This window comes from Anser anser (genome assembly GCF_964211835.1).
Source record: "Anser anser genome assembly, chromosome: 1".
Classification (NCBI taxonomy): Eukaryota; Metazoa; Chordata; class Aves; order Anseriformes; family Anatidae; genus Anser; species Anser anser.
Genome location: NC_139720.1, coordinates 162,348,017 through 162,367,611, shown reverse-complemented (window position 1 = coordinate 162,367,611; position 19,595 = coordinate 162,348,017).

Here is a 19,595-nt window from a genome sequence, read left to right as displayed (position 1 = left end):
GTAACAGTTTTAACTACATTATTATTTATTATCCATCTGCAACAGTCAGACATGGACTAGTAATGATTAAACTCAATATTTTAATTATATTGATGATAATTTCCTGATTTTACATATCTGCAAAGTGTGCTTCCTCTTTGCCCATAAACAAGATTTTGAGTGTAACACTAGGGCTGGTCCTGTTTCTTATACAGATGCACAGGGTTATCCAACATATCCTGATTGGCTTCCTGGTGCCTTCCAAGAAGTGCAGCTGTCTTGCAATTTGAGCATCATAGCTGCAAACCCTTCTGGAAGTCTTAAATGGTCTAAAGATGTCTCATACAACATTAACAGTCTGTATTAAGGAAACTGAACTGAGTCCCAGCTTTCCACTGGGCATTGAAATGGGATCTGAAAAACAGTATTTTAATGTTTTAATGAGCTGAATTTGACCCAACAAATGGCTCTTTAGCTATGTATAACTGAATATTATGGTAGTGTTAAAAACAAACAAAAAAACAAAAAAAACCACCTTCTTTCATTTACTAATAAAAATGCATTTTAGCATTAGCTCATATGATTCTAAACACAGAATAAAAGGCATCACTGAGCTAATAAAAGATCCCTAAGTAAAATATAATTAAAAGGATACTTAATTCCAAGTCTAGTATCTGAGAAAATTAAACAAAACCAACAAGATACAATGTTAACCACTTACACATTTAGAAGTTAATGCTTTTAAGTAAGACATAAAAACCATGAAAGTTAAGTTCTGAAAAATACCAATACTCACTCTATTATCGTGGAAAAGTTTAAATGAGCTGAATATCAGTTTCTGTATATTTAGTTTTGAGTAGGATTCATTTATTTAAACCCATTAAAATCAGCTTACTTGGATATGTATGGATAAATTCTATTGACAAACTACAAAACAAACCATATATAAAATAATAAATTTAAACCACTATTTTGCTCAATAAATATGACAATCTGAAGCAATATAAACAATATAAACTTTTTTTTTTTTTTGAGGGACTTACCAAGAAATATCATTTGCCTTTTTTCTCCATTAGTGGTACTTTTTCCTTTCCTTTCATAATCACTCTGTCATGCTGATATTTTTTTTTCTTCTAACTATCTTGTTCTAATCCTGATTGCATGTTTCATCAGTAATTTTACACTTACTTTGAATTATGGTCTCAGTGATTATTTTAAGATATTTTGACAGGCATACCTTAATTAATGGTACTGAAATGAATGGTTGAACTTGAATCTGTCTTGCATTCTTTTTGTAGACTGTAGAAGTCATGTCTTAATATACTTAAAGAGCTATCCACCTCTGCCCTCTACTGGTCACGCCTTCTCTCATTCTTTAGAGACCAAAAAAAAAAAAGAAGGGAAGGGAAGGGGAGGGGAGGGGAGGGGAGGGGAGGGGAGGGGAGGGGAGGGGAGGGGAGGGGAGGGGAGGGGAGGGGAGGGGAGGGGAGGGGAGGGGAGGGGAGGGGAGGGGAGGGGAGGGGAGCGGAATGGAATGGAATGGAATGGAATGGAATGGAATGGAATGGAATGGAATGGAATGGAATAGAATAGAATAGAATAGAATAGAATAGAATAGAATAGAATAGAATAGAATAATTTCAGTTGGAAGAGATTTTTAAGGATCATCTAGTCCAGCTGTCTGACCTCTTCAGGACTAACCAAAAGTTAAAGCATATTATTGAGGGCATTATCCACTTGTTTCTTGAACACTGACAGGAATGAGGCATCAACCACCTCTCTAAGAAGCCTGTTCCAGTGTTTTAACACTTTCATGGTAAAGAACTTTTTCCTTATATCCAGCCAGAACCTCCCCTGGAGCACTTATGTCCTATCATAGGTTACCAGGGAGAAGAGACCAGCACCTTCCTCTCTACTTCCTCTCCCCAGGAAGTTGTAGAGAGAAACAAGATCACCTCTTAGCCTCCTTTACTCCAAACTAGACAAACCGAGTGTCCTCAGCCTCTCCTTGTAGAACGTGCCTTCCAGTTCCTTTGTCAGATTTGTTACTCTCCTCTGGATGCTTTCAAGAACCTTAACATCCTTTTTATACTGTGGAACTCAAAACTGCACACGGAAAAAAAAAAAAAAAAAGAAAAAAGAAAAGCCAACAACTTGATTGTCAAATCTCTTTTTGTTGGTTCTGGTTGTTGTCATTCCTAGCAACAATTAAATAAACACTCCATGGTTACAAAGCATCTCCCTTTGTAGAAAGAGTTTGAAGGTATACATCTTCCTTGATCATGAAAGAGCATAGAGATGCAGAAGCCTGACTCTGTAAACAACAAATAGTTGGTGTGTTAACTGGTGTGTTCACCAGCCCTGTGTTCTGGGCTTCTCAATATAATTTAACTAGAAGTGGGTGAAGGAGGGAAGGGAAATGCTCTATTGTACAACAGGTACTTTAATTTTTGCAACCTGTAGTGCTTGTTTGTATGATACTACTTATATTATATTACTTTAAAGAGGCAAGGTTAGGCAACAGACAAGAAATTTCCTAGACAAGGACCACAGTAAAGATTTAAATACTGATGAAAATACATGTCAAAGAGAGAGTTGCCAGAGTAAAAACAAGCTAGGAAGAAAGGATCAGCTTGCAAGAAGCACAAGAAGCAAGACAATCTTTTAGTTTATTCCTATCTCCTCCGAGTTTCCTCTACTAGTTGATGTTACTAGTTCTACCATACCCTAAAATACAACTTTTTAACTTTTTTTAAGCACTTCTGGTCTTTTGAGGGTACTTACCGAAATGAACAACAAAAAATGTTTTAGACATAAAAAGTCTGATCCAGTTAGGCTTCTACTGTTACTCTTGTAGCACTACAGACCTGTTTCAATAGTAGGTGTAATGAGCATTGTTTCAAATATGCTCATATAAATTCTGTACTTTGGGCGTTCAGATTACTTCCTTGATAACTGCTGTCAGCAAAAAGCTCTGAGTTGGTGAAGAATGGATACTCACCATCACTACAAGTATTTATTATATCCTAATTAAACATTTTTCAGTGAATTGCTTAATCTAGCTCCTCAGTCAGTTGCCATCACTTGCTGAAGTGTCAGCATTCATTTTTTCTGTAAGCTTTAGCATCTGCTCAACATTTTGACAGTAAAGATTTTTGATGTCCTGCACTTTTCAGCACTTTAATTTCCATGATCTACAACAAAATGTTTTTTGACAATGGAAGACAGCTTTCAGACATTTCCGCCCCCCCACCCCCACCGCCCCACCCCCCACCCCCGTTTGTTTTTTTTTCTTCTTTTTTCTCATGAATGCCTGATCTGCATTTCTAGTGCCCATTTCCTAGATTTGCAGCCTAGCACACTTCTTCTTGTTTGGCTTATGCACACTTTGTTAATACTGTGTTGACTCCTCCCAAAATCTAACTTTGCAGTTAACTAATCTAAATTTGCAGTGCAAATCTAACATAATTCCTTATTCTGTCACTAATATGGAGAGGGGGTGGTCAAACAGTGTTCCAGAAGACTAGTACATCACTAATAGGTAAGGATCAGGATACCTACTGTTGGTTTACTTAATGTAGAGTTTAACTATTTCTTCCTCTTCACATTTTTTATTATAATTACAGTCAATGCAGTCAAGCACTGTTTTTTATAAGCACTCCTGAATTCATCACATTCCCTTCCTTACTATTCTTCTGCTGACTGAATGAACTAATGTCCCTCTCAGCAAGTTAATGCAAGAGATGTAAATAGTAATAGAAATGTGGGCTTGCATTCTGGTTTGTTTTGTTTTCATAGAATCATAAAATCATTAAGGTTGGAAGAGATCTTCAAGGTCATCTGGTCAAACCATCACCCTACTACCAATGTCACCCACTAAACCATGTCCCTAAGCACGACATCCAACCTTTCCTTAAACACCCCCAGGGACAGTGACTCCACCACTTCCCTGGGCAACCCGTTCCAATGTGTGACTACTCTTTCTGAGAAGAAATGTCTCCTAATTTCTAACCTAAACCTCCCCTGGCACAACTTGAGTTCATTACCTCTAGTCCTACCACAAGTTATCTGGGAAAAGAGGCGGACCCCCAGCTCCCCACAACTTCCTTTCAGGTAGTTGGAGAGAGCAAGAAGGTCTCCCCTGAGCCTCCTCTTCTCCAGACTAAACAACCCCAGTTCCCTCAGCCTCTCCTCATAGGACTTGTGTTCCAGGCCCTTCACTAGTTTCGTAGCCCTTCTCTGGACACATTCCAGGGCCTCAATGTGCTTCTTGTAATGAGGGGCCCAAAACTGAACACAATACTTGAGGTGCGGCCTCACCAGAGCAGAGTACAGGAGAATGATCACCTCTCTGGTCCTGCTGGCTACACTATTCCTGGTACGAGCCAGGATGCTGTTGGCTTTCCTGGCCACCTGGGTATACTGCCAGCTCAAAAGAAGCTGGCAAAGCATCCCAGGCTGTAGCTCGAACCCGTGACCCTGGTGTTTCACTTTGGAGGAGGTGAGTGACCCAACCACTAGGCTATATATCTTTGAACCAGAGATGAATAAAGATTTTAACACAGTTACCTTGACTATTCACTCTTGTTCTTCTGCAAGATTCAGTGCTTGAAGAACTGCGCCAAGAGGCTTCTGTACCTCCAGCTTGTATATTCTAAGATTCTTGATGAAATTATGTGTTTTTCTGTTTCTTCTAAGACCAGTGTCTCATGATGTTTTTCAAAGAGCTTGTATTTGAAATTGGTACCCTTATGTTCTTCTGTAGATGTGAAATGGGACTTTCCAAGCTACATTTGCATGCATTGCTATACTCATCTCTTCATTTTGACAAGTATTACAGACTGGTTTGTTTCTACACTCTTAGATTGCTCTCTCTGGGACAGACTTTCTATGTCCACTCTACATAGAACTTAGCACAGGTCTTCTCTGGGTCCCACATGGTACATCTGTGTCACGTGTAATAATGTATTATTATACAGGAAAGGAAGAGTAGTGAAAAGAAAAAAAAAAGTATGAAGCAAATGTCTCAGCCCTGAGAAGTAACAACTGCATAATTTCAGTCTAAGGGTATGCATTAGTGTGTGATATGAAGGTATCTAGTATTGTCTGAAGTATATAGTCTTTAAAACAGTGCTGGTGAATCATATGGAGTAGAGGTAGCCAACTGTGATTGCTTCTCTGAATTAAGCTCTTAGGAAGCAGTTCCTGGAATAAACTACTCCCTCAGTTTGGACAGAACTGGTTAATTTGCTGCAATAGGGATGCTCTGAGGAACTTAAATAGAAGTTGTGGGGATATTTAGGAGCCCACAACCCCTGGAAGCCCTGTGAAGTTATGTCAACTGTACCAACATGGCCTTTAACATATTCCACTACAACAGTCACATAAATTGCCAGGAGTTGGACTTGATCCTTATGGATCCCTTCCAACTCAGGATATTCTATGATTCTATGATTCTAAATGTCATAAAGTCATGGTAAATGAATACAGAGACAGGAAATATGAATGTCTCCTAATGTAAGTTGAGAATATGATGGATGTCATCCTGAAAGACGGCAACATTAACACGAAGATTCAGTCCGGGCACAAGCTGTGCATATAACTAGCTGTGGTTTAGATCATCTAAGAAATACAGACTTGGTATATCATATTTTAGTTATTATTATTAAAATAGCAAAGGTGACTGAAGGAATTTTGTTTTGCTTTGCCTTTTCCTTGAAAGAGATTGCCAAGTGTCATTCTTTTCTGTTGTCAAATGTTAGCTCTAAAAAACTTGGTTCTAACCCCACCAGATGGCATTGTTGAGAAGCTTAATTAAATTCTGACAGCATACCATCTTGTTAAATTATGTGACAGTTAAAAAGAGAATAAGCAGAATGACAAAGATGAGACCCATTATTCCCAAGAATAAGTAAAACCAATCAATAAAGGACCTTACTATAGTATAGAAAGCAGACTCTTAAAAGAACTTTTTGTTTAACTTAAATTGAAATTATACACACACACACACATACACACCTTGTGCTTGCACAGTAGCTAAAGTATGTTCAGCAAAACATGGAAAGAATGAAAGAAAAAAAAAGTCCTAAGTGAAAAATCTATTTTAATGTACCAGTTTCTGGATAGTTAATGAAAACTGTTACTGTATACAAAAAAATGTATGAAATAATTTTGCACTGTTGAGTGTATGAGATTGGCTAGATTTCAGCAGCTCAGAAGTAAATACATTTCTGAAAACATTTGTTTTCCTTTGAAATATGTAAATGCTACAAATATCTTACATTAAACAGTTGAATTTTAATATATTTTACAGAAATCTTGGACTTCAACTTGTGTATGTATCATGAAGTCTTTCATCCTCCTACAGGAAAATTACCTAATAAAAAATAATAATAAAAAAAAAAAAGACAACAATATGGGGAACTGTCTATTAGGCCCTGAGGCCTGTGGAGAGGTCCCTGGTGGAGCAGGCTGTCCCCCTGCAGCCCATGGGTCCCACATGGAGCAGATCTCCACGCTGCAGCCCGTGGAGGAGCCCCCGGTGGAGCAGGCCCTGGGCCGGAGCTGCAGCCCATGGAGAGGAGCCCATGCAGGAGCAGGGGCTCTGGGGGGAGCTGCCGCCTGTGGGGGATCCGTGTTGGAGCAGTTTTCTCCTGATGGATGGACCCCGTGGTATGGACCCATATTGGAGCAGTTCTTGAAGAGCTGCTGCCTGTGGGAAGCTCATACAGGATCAGTTTGCGAAGGACGGCATCTCGTGGGAGGGACCCCACATTGGACAGGAGGAAGAAAGTGACCGAGAAGGAGCGGTGAAGTGCTATAGGCTGACCGCAACCCCCATTCCCCTGTTCCCCTGTGTCGTTCGGGGGGAGGAGGTGGAAAAGGGTGGATGGGAAAGGTGTTTTTGGTTTCATTTCTCACTTCTCTGGCTTGCTAGTAATAGGCAATAACGCTTATTGTCTCCCTATTCTGAGTCTGTTTTGCCTGTCACAATAATTGTTGAGCAGTCTCCCCGTCCTTATCTCAACCCTTAAGCCCTTTGCATCGTATTTTCTCCCCCTTCTCCTTTGAGGAGGGGGAGTGAGAGAGCGGCTGATGTGGAGTATGGCTGCCCAACCGAGGAAAAACACCACAGGTGTCTTGTCACACAAAACATATGAATTACACAAAATATTTGCCAACATGTCAAGGGGGAAAAGATTAATATTTTCTCCTAAATAGTTTTCAGGTTTGTTGTGGTTTAACCCGACCGGCAGCTAAACAGCTGTTCGCTCACCCTCCCCCCTCCCTCTCTGGGATGGGGAAGAGAAACGGGAAAGTGAAGCTTGTGAGTTGAGATAAAGACAGTTTACTAAGACAGGGAAATAATAATAATAATAATGATAATAGTACTACTACTAATAATGTGGACGAAACAAGTGGTGCACAATGCAATTGCTCACCACCCGCTGACCAATGCCCAGCCTATCCCCGAGCAGCCGGCCCCCCAACCCCGGCTAGCCACCCCTATCTATTGTTTAGCATGACGTCAGATGGTATGGAATATCCCTTTGGCCAGTTTGGGTCAGTTGTCCTGGGTCTGTCCCCTCCCAGCTCCTGCTGCACCCCCAGCCTGCCCGCTGGCAGGACAGAGCGAGAAGCTGAAAAGTCCTTGGCCTGGTGTAAGCACTGCTCTGCAACAATTAAAACATCAGCATGTTATCAGCGCTCTTCTCATCCTAATCCAAAACATAGCACCCTACCAGCTACTAGGAGGAAAATTAACTCTATCCTAACTGAAACCAGGACAGTTAATGTGTAGAATTTGGACGGGGTGAAAGTAGGAGTGTGGGAGGTGAAATGTGGGGAATATTTAGTTAGAGTATTATTATTATTGTTTTGATAGTGTTTACTTCACTCTGCCTTTGCACACTTGATAGGAGTGTCTATAGATTTAGAGAAGTATGAATCAATAGATGACCGTAGTAATTTGTGTAGAAATTGTAGTACTTGCTAATATAAGAGCATCTTCAGACAACGGGATTGGAATGAATTTTTGTGGCTGTTACTTTGTGCCTGTTGCAGGCACATTTGACAGCTCTGAATTATGCCCTTTGGCAGAATGTTGTTCCTATACTCAAATGGGTCTTGTGAAAACTTGTTTTTCAACACAATAGGAAAAAAAAAAACGTAGGTGATAAATACTAGAACTACCATGCTCCACTTGCTTAAGTGCTTCTATAAGGAGACTAGCCATAACAATAGTGACTGGAAATAATTTTGTAATGGCAGCAGTGATAAGTTATATCTCCACTTCCAGAGCTTGGATAACCACTCATCCCCATGTGGACATTCTAGAAATAGCCTTGATTAACTTCTGAGCAAAACTCCAGAGCACACCAGTTCTCCCATCGTCTTTCACATCAAAGTATTTCAGGAATTAAGTCAGTCAGGAGTCCTCAGTGCTGAGATTAAGTACTTGATCTGAAAATTGTGAGGAGCAGGGCTCTAAGATGTGAAGTGTTGTGTGCTAAAGTAGGTAAATACATCATGAACCAAAAAACAAGCAAGCAAACAAACAAACAAAAAACACCACCATAAACAACACAGAGATCTTAAGTAATAAACATGTTACATTGATATTGTATATATGCCATTTTTCCCTAGATTTTTCCATCAGATCTTTAATACGGAAATGTTTTAAGTCTTGACAGTTCCATAATGTTCTATGAATTAAAGTACTCCCTGACTCAGTGTATGTCCTTGGTAACATGTTGTATTTTAATAGATAATTTCACAGTTACATATTGCATGACTTTTACTTCTTTGAAATGGAGTATGTAACTATAAATGTTAACTGTAAGCCATAGTAAAATCTATTAACAAGTTATTGGTCAATTGTTTGCAATTAAAGCTGTTTTCTCTGTAATATAATGAAGTGAATTCTATTAAATTACTGAGAATTCTTTTTTCCATCACAAGTCAGGGTTTTTCATTTTTATTTTTTTGCTTGTTTTCAGTTATAGATTATTAAAGATTAGATATAGATTGTTTAAGATTATTTTGTGAACTTGAAAATCTGACCTTATTTCCGTTTATGTTACGCACAAAAAGAATGCAGAGTACTCTTCCATAGTCTGCAGCAAAGTTTCTTTAAGAGTGGCATTTTTGTATAAACAATATTAATACATTTAGAATTTTAACTGGACAAAAGAACCATAAAATAACTTGTTCCAACTTTATTAAAGAATTAACTACAGTGCTACACCTCAGATTTCATGTGACGAAGGTCTGATGATACGAACATAGAGAACACATGTAAAGATATTTTTGCTACCATGATCTAGTCATTCTGCATAAAAGCCTAAGAAAGTAATTTTTTCTATTGAGTTGTATGGGCTTAATCCAATTATTAGGGAAATTAACAGAAACACTCCACTGATTTTGAAAAGGGGTGAATTATGCTTCAAAATAGTAAAATAGTAAAGTGTGTGATGTTGTGTTGCATGAAAATATGGAGAGTTTAGGTGTCCTAAATTAGCATTAAATCAAATATAATTGCCTAAATCCAGGAGTACAATTTCGAAAACTTTGCTCAAGTGTTACTAGCTGTGTATAGGTATATATATATGAGCCATATACTTTCAGGTAGAAATATTCTTGGATCATGTTGATCGTCATTATCCTGAGTACCTACTGTAAGATTCTTTAGCTGCCAAAACAAAACAAAACAAACAAACAAAAAAATAATAAATAATTCAGTTATTGAACGTGCTCTTATTCAGTAAGTGGAAAGGTATTATTTTATTTAAACTGTCTCAATACCTAAGCCTGCTAAGGATGCACAAGCTGTGCTTCCCTGCATGTGATTCTAATATGCAGCTTAATGTGTAAGGCATGCATTTAGAATATCTAATGTACACTTATGGAGAATGAAAAACAGAAATAAAGACAAAGAAACGGCATCTTTTCTCTCTTTACATAATAGGGTCACAATTAGACATGCCTCTATCAGTTCTGGATTCAATTATTTAGCTTTTGGTGACTGAAAAATGGTTTTCCTACTTTTAAGGAGGGTGGCCACTGTAGAGGGATTTGCATACTAAGGTTGAGATATTTCATCACATTTTCTAACTTTGTAAGTGTACCATGTAAATTGACTGATCACTGATTTAAGACAGAGACAAACTCTGCAAGCAAATGAAGATCTAGTAACAGCAAAAATCTGTTTTTCAGTCCATATTCATCATACTACACAAGTAACTTAGTTAACGGCTATTTAGAACAAAATCCTTATTTGTTTGAACAGGCACAGGAACCCCCAACTTTTGTCTTTTTCTCTCTTTTAATTCACCAATTCTTTTAAGTTCAAGGAATTTGGCCCTATGAATCTGAGTTTTCTTACTGCGGTGTTGATTCAATTTCATCAGCAGACTCTGGAGCAATCAGTATGTAACTGCTCCTGCATCCAAACAGCTTCTTCCTCAGCCAGCTAGTGTACCCCACTCAGAAAACAGAGGGTGTAGGCTTATACTTTGAAATCTAGGAAGACATGAAATGCAGGTCTCCCACTTCGTGTCCAAAATACTTATGAATGTAGACCTCCAATTTTTATGACAATTATATTAAGTGAAAGTGGCTATGACTGCTGGATTTGGTGCAGAACATGATGCTGTCAGTTTGTGTTAAGTGGGCTTCAAGCATCCTGGCTTAATTGGGCCCCTTTGGAAAAATAAAGCTGCTTAGCCTTGTCCAGGTAGTGGTGTCTCAGCATGGCTGCATTGTGCATTGACATTAGCATTTAGGTTCAGATCATGTGTTTCTTTAGGTTCAGATCATGTGTTTTCTGTTTGTTTTAAGTAAATCATGCAATTATTACTCTGTTAAGGTGCGTGCCATGGAATGGTCTCTGGGCCCAGACAGCTTTCAACTTAAACTTTACCAGAAGTGACCCTAACAGCAAAGGTGTTGCAACTGCTGATGGGATTTCAGTACACAGAATCAGACTACAACTAGGTAAGGGTAAAACACTGCAAAACGCATGTAATGTGGATTCTGGGTCCTTGGCAGCAGTTGTTTTGCTGCTTTCATCACTGAATTACACTCATTACTGATATAGATATAGCCTTACAGTTGCGTAAGTTTTGATGCATAGGGAACATCAGCAGTGAAAATGAAGGTGTCTAGGGAATCCTAGCTCCCTTAGTCAGTGAGAGTACTTTTAATGATTACTCTTGAATTTAGGTCACTAAATTCTGTTTTGTACAACTTTAGGTGTTTATGAAAATGTTTATGTCTAAACAGAGACGATTCAGCTAATGAGATTATGCTTCAAAAGTTATTTCCAAGAGAGATAGCCTTTAGTCTTTTTCTGAAATGGGATTTAGCTTTCCTTGAAAATAGCTGATGCACTCAGAAAGAATTAGAAAAATTGCCAGCATCTGTTGTTAAGCATCCTCCAGCAGATGGAGATAGAGAATAGGACTTTATAGATGATTTATCAAAATATTTTTTCTCATTGGCAGTGTTTATACATTTTCTGTCAATCTTGCTAGAATGCTTACCATAACTGTTAACATGTTGCACTCTAACAATGTGTTCAAGAGGGCAAAAGTAACAGCAATCCAGATAAAAATTCAAACAATCTCACATATAAAAGATGAGTGGAATGACTTAGTAAATGCACTAAGAATCATTTTCCTATTTTTCCTATTTCTTATTTCAGTAACAGCCTTGAAAGGAAATAAACCTTTACTGGTTGTTTCCTTTGTATAGATAGGTATATGGATAGGTATAGAGTATATAGACAGGTATTTGTAAATTCGTAATTTCAGATGATTAGATAGATTGGTATTGTTATTTTGACATATTTTATTTTGAAGTGCAAATTTGCATCTGTATGGTTTGAGGTTATGAGGCTTTACCATACCAGGATTTTTTTGTCCATTGGATCTTTTTATTAGTCTAGACACATAATAAATACTGTAATAATTTCTTTTATCTTTCAGTCCTTTTTAAAAAATATATATATGTATATATATATATTAAAAAAAAAAAAAAAGTCTCTTACTTTGCTGGCAGGCCACTTTTCGTCCGTGCTCCCTATAGCAGGAGCCTGCATATGGAAATATTAGAAGGAAAAGTATGGGAATTTTAAGGAACAGATTAAAAAAATAAATAAAAAATACATGTAATTGTAACAGGAATATCCTGCTGGTGGAACTGAAAATACAAGTTCATTCCTAATTGTGCATTTTGTTCACATGCAACTTCACAAGAATATCAGTTGGTAGTTTTCCAAGAAGTAGTATATTTTCTCTGCTTGGCTCCCATAAAGCACCCACCTCACCTACCTTGAAAAAAGTATTAAGTCTACAGTTATTCACTTGAAATAGGTACAAACTCTCCTTGGAAAGGGGCTTCTTACTGAACTTAGTAGTCGGTAAAATGTAAACATCTTCATTTTTCTTTTTTCTGTTCTTCTATTTAGTATACATATTTATAGATTTTTTTTTATCATTGTGAGAGTGAAACAATTTACTCAATTTAAAAGGATAGCTGCTCTATGTCTTTCTGGTAGGTGGCTTGCAGTGCATGTTGATTTAATGTCAAAAACAAATGGAAACCTTTCCAACATTAAAACATTATTGAAAAGTGGTAAGGATGAGTGGCAATTGCTGTGGAATTCAATCCACCACCCATGGGTCATTATCTGATAAAGTTTCTGTACTGAGAACATGTTTTTGTTGTTGTTGCTGTTGTTGTTTGTTGGTGGTGTGTTTTGTTTGTTTGTTTGTTTGTTTGTTTGTTTGTTTGTTTGTTAGAGGGTGGTACTTCAGTGGTTCCTGATGATCATGGCCACATACCAAAAAAAAAAAAAAAAAATGGCATCTACAGTAACTTGATAAGGAAGAAAATGAGTTATCAGATTTTTTTTTTTTTTTCTGAATAAACAAAAGACACTTCAGAGAGTCTCACAGATATCAGGCAACAGTCTCACTACATCAGGCAACTTATCACAGAATCACAGAATGTTAAAGCTGCAGTGGACCTCTGGAGGTCATCTGGTCCAACCCCCCTGCTCAAGTAGAGACACCTAGAGCAGGTTGACCAGGACCATGTCCAGGCAGCTTTTGAAGATCTCCAAGGAGATCTTCAACCTCTCTGGGCAATTTGTTCCAGTGATCCATCACGCACACAGTGAAGTTATTCATGATGTTTAGACAGAACCTCCTGTGTTTCAGCTTGTATCCATTTCCTCTTGTCTATTATTTTAATACCATGCATATTTTTCAAAAGACAGCTTTATCAGCTTTGTGAAGAAGTTGATATTTTCTTATTGAGAGCTTGATCACATTTCTGAGAAACCTATCTGCAGAACACATTCATTTTTCTCTCTCTAAGAGCTAAGAGCCTGTTTCTTTTTTTTTTTTTTTCTTTTCTTTTTTTCTTTTCCAGATAATAGGAAGTAGTCTTGAAATTTCTGAGGATTTATGAAAAGAACTGGCAGGACTGAAAGAATAGCTAGACTCAAGGGAGGGATTGCCTTGAAATCCATCTGAAGAGTAAGGCAAAACTGTGGTGCAAGTCTACAACCTCTTCATAAATAATGCAATGGTCTCAGGAGCTCTATAGTATTGGGAGAATGAGAAAAAAAGGTCTCTTTCATTTGGAAAGAGATATAGAAAGACTGACTTTGCTCCTCAACAAGCAAGTACTGGAGGAAAATTTATCTGGAATATCAGAGAGAAATACTTTATTTTCGTTACCTCAAAAGCAGGAGCCTCTGACTAAAAGCTGTTGCAGCAAATTTTTCCTTCTTTGTCCAAATACTGTCTTACTAATACTGTCTCTTAATGCTTTCTCTCAATAATAAATTAGGAGGAATGTGTAGTGAAATAACTATTATCAGAAAATTTAGTTTATATGTATGTATATATATGAAGACAATGAACGTGTCTTTAAAGGCATGTATCTTGCTTTCAACTTTTCACTCCCACAAAATACAATAGCCTGGTTTTCTGTCAGTTATTGAGACACAAACTATTTTGGCACCAGCAAGAATTTTCATGAATTGATGCATTCTCATGTTAGCAAGAGTTCACTTAACCAGAACATTGGGGATTTGGAATATGCCAAGGACAGCAAATATGGAACATTTGTTTTTCCCTGTGTCTTGCTGATCTAAAGGTCAATCAACATCCCTCTTCTACCAAACTATTCTGGGATTCTGGCACAGTTTTACAAGCATTACAAGTGATCTGAATTTGTTGTTCTCCTTTGTGCTGGAAGCCCCTGAAGTCATCGATCAGAGAGGAACATTTGTAGCTTTATTTATGAAGTGAGCATTCAAAATCATTTTCAATTCTTTCTCCTGTTCTCTATTCCCTTTGTTGTTTTGAGCATAGTGGCACCATCTGACTTTTTCATCAGCTTTCCTGAACCAAGCCAAAAGTGCAGTCCTGACAAAAGGTCTTTTCAATGACAGAAGGAGATGCAGGATTGATCAATACAACAGAGGTCTTCTGTGGCCTGAATGGTTTCTGGTCTGCCTCCCTTGTCTACGAAGTTTGGATGAGTGAGCGAGCTCCTCCTTTAGAAGTTAAAAACACACATCAAATACAAAGCAAAAGAGCAGGTTGAGGAAAAATAAAATATAACAATAATAACAAAAACAGAAGCATAAGTCAATTGTACACTTTGAAATAACAGGCTTTTAACAATCCTTTTGTCTGTAAACTAATCTTTTTCAGAAGCACAATTCTACTTGCATTAGTATAACCACTAATCCCATTTAAAAGCAATATACTCCAGGTCTTAACAATTTTGTACTGAAAGGACTGTCATTTTCCTCTGACCTCAGAGTTCCTCCTTACTGTGTAACTCCAGCATTGTTGTGTACCACAGATAAGAAAAGATATTGTTTCCACCTTCCACCTTTCCAGACTGCCTTCATTTTGCAGCAATCATTAACTTTATAAGTATTTTAAGTGTCAGCAACATTGGATTTAATCCAAAGAGTTTGTAATGACCAGGATATTTTAAAAGGGCAACTATATTTTTTGCCTGGGAGAGCAGAAAGTTCTTCCTCTCCACATTTTTACCTGGGGGTCCTGGTGGATGACAGGTTGTCCATGAGCCAGCAGTGTGCCCTGGTGGCCAAGAAGACCAGTGGGATCCTGGCGTGTATTAAAAGGAGAGTGGCCAGTAGGTCAAGGGATGTGATTCTCCCCCTCTACTCTGCCCTCATCAGGCCTCACCTGGAGTACCGTGTCCAGTTCTGGGCTCCCCAGTACAAAAAAGACAGGGATCTCCTGGAAAGAGTCCAGCAGAGGGCCACAAAGATGATTCGGGGCCTGGAGCATCTCCCCTATGAGGAAAGGCTGAGAGACCTAGGTCTCTTCAGCCTTGAAAAGAGAAGACTGAGGGGGGATCTTATTAATGTTTACAAATACCTGAAGTGTGGGAGACAGAGGGATTTGGCCAACCTCTTTTCAGTGGTTTGTGGGGACAGGACAAGGAGCAATGGCCACAAAATGGATCACAGGAAGTTCCTCACCAACATGTGAAAGAACTTCTTCACGCTGAGGGTGACAGAACACTGGAACAGGCTGCCCAGGGAGGTTGTGGAGTCTCCTTCTCTAGAGATATTCAAGACCCATCTGGGTGCTTAACTGGACAACCTGCTCTAGGGAACCTGCTTTGGCAGGGGGGTTAGACCCAGTGATCTCTTGAGGTCCCTTCCAACCCCTACAATTCTGTGATTCTGTGATATATTAAAAGGGGGAGAAGGCAATGGCCCAACTGAAGTGCATCTACACTAATGCACGCAGCACGGGTAACAAACAAGAGGAGCTGGAAGCCATCGTGCAGCAGGCAGGCTATGGCTTGGTTGCCATCACGGAAACGTGGTGGGACCACTCTCATGACTGAGTGCTGCAATGACTGGCTATAGGCTCTTCAGAAGGGACAGGCAGCACAGAAGGGGTGGTGGTGTGGCTCTCTATATTAGAGAGTGTTTTGATGTTGTGGAACTCGAGACTGGGAATGATAAGGTTGAGTCCCTATGGGTTAGGATCAGCAGGAAGGCCAACAAGGCAAACATCCTGGTGGGGGCCTGTTATAGACTGCCAAACCAGGATGAGGAGACGGATGAGGAGTTTTACAGGCAGCTGGCAAAAGTTGCGAAATCGTCAGCGCTTGTTCTCGTGGGGGACTTCAACTTCCCAGACATATCCTGGAAATGCAATACAGCCCAGAGAAAGCAGTCTAGGAGGTTTCTGGAGAGCATGGAAGATAGTTTCCTGATTCAGCTGGCTAGTGAGCCTACCAGGGGAGGTGTCCCGCTAGACCTTCTGTTCACAAACAGAGAAGGACTGGTGGGAGATGTGGTGGTCGGGAGCTGTCTTGGGCAGAGTGACCACGAAATGGTACAGTTCTGTATTCTTGGCGAAGTCAGCAGGGAGATCAGTAAAACTGCTGTATTGGCCTTCCGGAGGGCTGACTTTGAGCTGTTCATGACACTGGTTAGCAGAGTCCCTTGGGAGGTGGTTCTGATGGGCAGAGGAGTCCAGGAAGGCTGGGCACTTCAAGAAGGAAATCTTAAAGGCTCTGGAGCGGTCCGTCTCCACTTGCCCAAAGACAAGCCAGCACGGAAGAAGACTGGCCTGGCAGAACAGAGAGTTGTGGCTAGAGCTTAGGAGAAAAAAGAGGGTTTATGATCTATGGAAAAGAGGGCGGGCCACTCAGAAGGATTATAAGGATGTTGCGAGGCTGTGGAGGGACAAAATTAGAAAGGCTAAAGCTCATCCGGAGCTCAATTTGGCAACTGCCGTTAAAGATAACAGAAAATGTTTTTATAAATGCATCAACACAAAAAGAAGGACTAAGGAGAATCTCCATCCTTTACTGGATGCGGGGGGAAACTTAGTTACAAGAGATGAGGAAACCTGGCAACCTGCTACAGCACTTATATGTACGCAAGTCGATGGGGCCAGATGGGATCTACCCGAGGGTAATGAGAAAACTGGCGGAGAAGCTGGCCAAGCCACTTTCCATCATTTATCAGCAGTCCTGGCTATCAGGGGAGGTCCCAGTCGACTGGCGGCTAGCAAACGTGAGGCCCATCTACAAGAAGAGCCGGAGGGTAGACCTGGGAAACTACAGGCCTGTTAGCTTGACCTCAGTGCCAGGGAAGCTCATGGAGCAGATTATCTTGAGTGTCATCACGAGGCACTTGCAGGGCAACCAGGTGATCAGGCCCAGTCAGCATGGGTTTATGAAGGGCAGGTCCTGCTTGACAAACGTGATCTCCTTCTATGACAAAGTGACACGCTTAGTGGATGAGGGAAAGGCTGTGGATGTGGTCTACCTTGACTTCTGTAAGGCTTTTGACACCGTTTCCCACAACATTCTCCTCAAGAAACTGGCTGCTCATGGCTTGGACTGGTGTACACTTCGTTGGGTTAAAAACTGGCTGGATAGCAGGGCCCAAAGAGTTGTGGTGAATGGAGTCAAATCCAGTTGGAGGCCGGTCACTCGTGGAGTCTCGCAGGGCTCAGTACTGGGGCCAGTCCTCTTTAATATCTTTATCGATGATCTGGATGAGGGGATCGAGTGCACCCTCAGTAAGTTTGCAGATGACACCAAGTTAGGTGCGTGTGTCGATCTGCTCGAGGGTAGGAAGGCTCTGCAGGAGGATCTGGATAGGCTGGACCAATGGGCTCAGGCCAACTGTATGAAGTTCAACAAGGCCAAGTGCCGGGTCCTGCACCTGGGGCGTAACAACCCCAAGCAGCACTACAGGCTGGGAGATGAGTGGTTGGAAAGCTGCCTGGCCGAGAAGGACCTGGGAGTATTGGTTGACAGTCGGCTGAATATGAGCCAGCAGTGTGCTCAGGTGCCCAAGAAGGCCAACAGCATCCTGGATTGTATCAGAAGCAGTGTGGCCAGCAGGGCTAGGGAAGTGATTGTCTCCCCTGTACTTGGCTCTGTTGAGGCCGCACCTGGAGTACTGTGTTCAGTTTTGGGCCCCTCACTACAAGAAGGACGTGGAGGTGCTCGAGCGAGTCCAGAGAAGGGCAACAAAGCTGGTGAGGGGTCTGGAGAACAAGTCTTATGAGGAGCGGCTGAGGGAGCTGGGATTGTTCAGCCTGGAGAAGAGGAGGCTCAGGGGTGACCTTATCGCTCTCTATATGTACCTTAAAGGAGGCTGTAGTGAGGTGGGGGTTGGTCTATTCTCCCACGTGCCTGGTGACAGGATGAAGGGGAATGGGCTAATGTTGTGCCAGGGGAGGTTTAGATTGGATGTTAGGAAGAACTTTACTGAAAGGGTTATTAAGCATTTGAATGGGCTGCCCAGGGAAGTGGTTGAGTCACCATCTCTGGAGGTCTTTAAAAGATGTTTAGATGTAGAGCTTAGTGATATTGTTTAGTGGAGGAATTGTTAGTGTTAGGTTGGACTGGGTGATGTTGGAGGTCTCTTCCAACCTAGATGATTCTGTGATTTTGTGATTATATCTCAAGAAATAGTAACATCCTCTCAATCACCTCATCTTAATTAGATCTCCTGTTTCTAGCTTGTCCCACAGTATCTGATCACTTTCTCCAGTAAGTTTGTCTCAAGTCCAAAAATATTTTACCGCCCTTTTTGGCCCTCCTTTTTCTTTCAGTGTCTAAATACTGATGCCCCAGTCATACAACTATGGTTGTTTTCTGCAGGGTTTGGTTTGTGTTGTTCTGGTTTAAAGCAGATGGCACTGATAAAGTTCATAAACATAAATTTCATGATATGTAACAACCCACACAAGAAACAACCAAGGAAAGAAAGAAATACTGATTTGTATCAATCTGGATATGTATCTTTGATGACTTTTTTTTTTCCCTGAAAATGTCAGACTAAAAGCACTTTCACATCTCATGACTATGTACAATGATAAACATTATTTTTTTAAAAATAAACAAAATAATATATATATATGAAGGTTTTTACAAGACTTCTAGCAGAATGTCACTCTCACAGTAACAAATATCAAAATATCCATGTTAACCCCTTCCTTGTTCTGGCTCTTCAGTTTTCTTTATTCAGCTCCTTTATGCTTTTGGTTGATTGACTACAAATGCATTTTTTTTCAGTGTTTTTATATGACATGAAAACTTCATGAGCTTCAATAAAATGCACCTTGTAGGTACTATGTTCACTTGAAAAATAATTTAACTAATAACTCTACCCATAACTTCACTGTCACAGAGTACAGAACAGCAGAGAAAAATGTCAACTGCATATTTCAAAAAGTGTTAGTCTTTCTGTTCAGCATCTTAAAATCTTTAGTGCTAATACTACTGAATTTTGTGAGCTGATGAGAAAAAATACATACATTTCCTATCCAGCATTATTTGCTTTTTACTTCACTTTTCTATCTTTTGCTTTTCTTACAATAAATACTGAGAAACTTAGACTGCATTTTCTTTCTGAGGCAGAGGGAAAGCTCTACTGACTGGTGTCTAAGGGAAAGCCACAGTAATAGAAATAAAAACTGTTGGGAAAGTGTTAAAGTAATATTTTAATATTTGTTTTTATTAAAGACTTCAAGGCAGAATGAGTGAAAGAATGAGTGCAATAACCCAGCTGTTCTCAA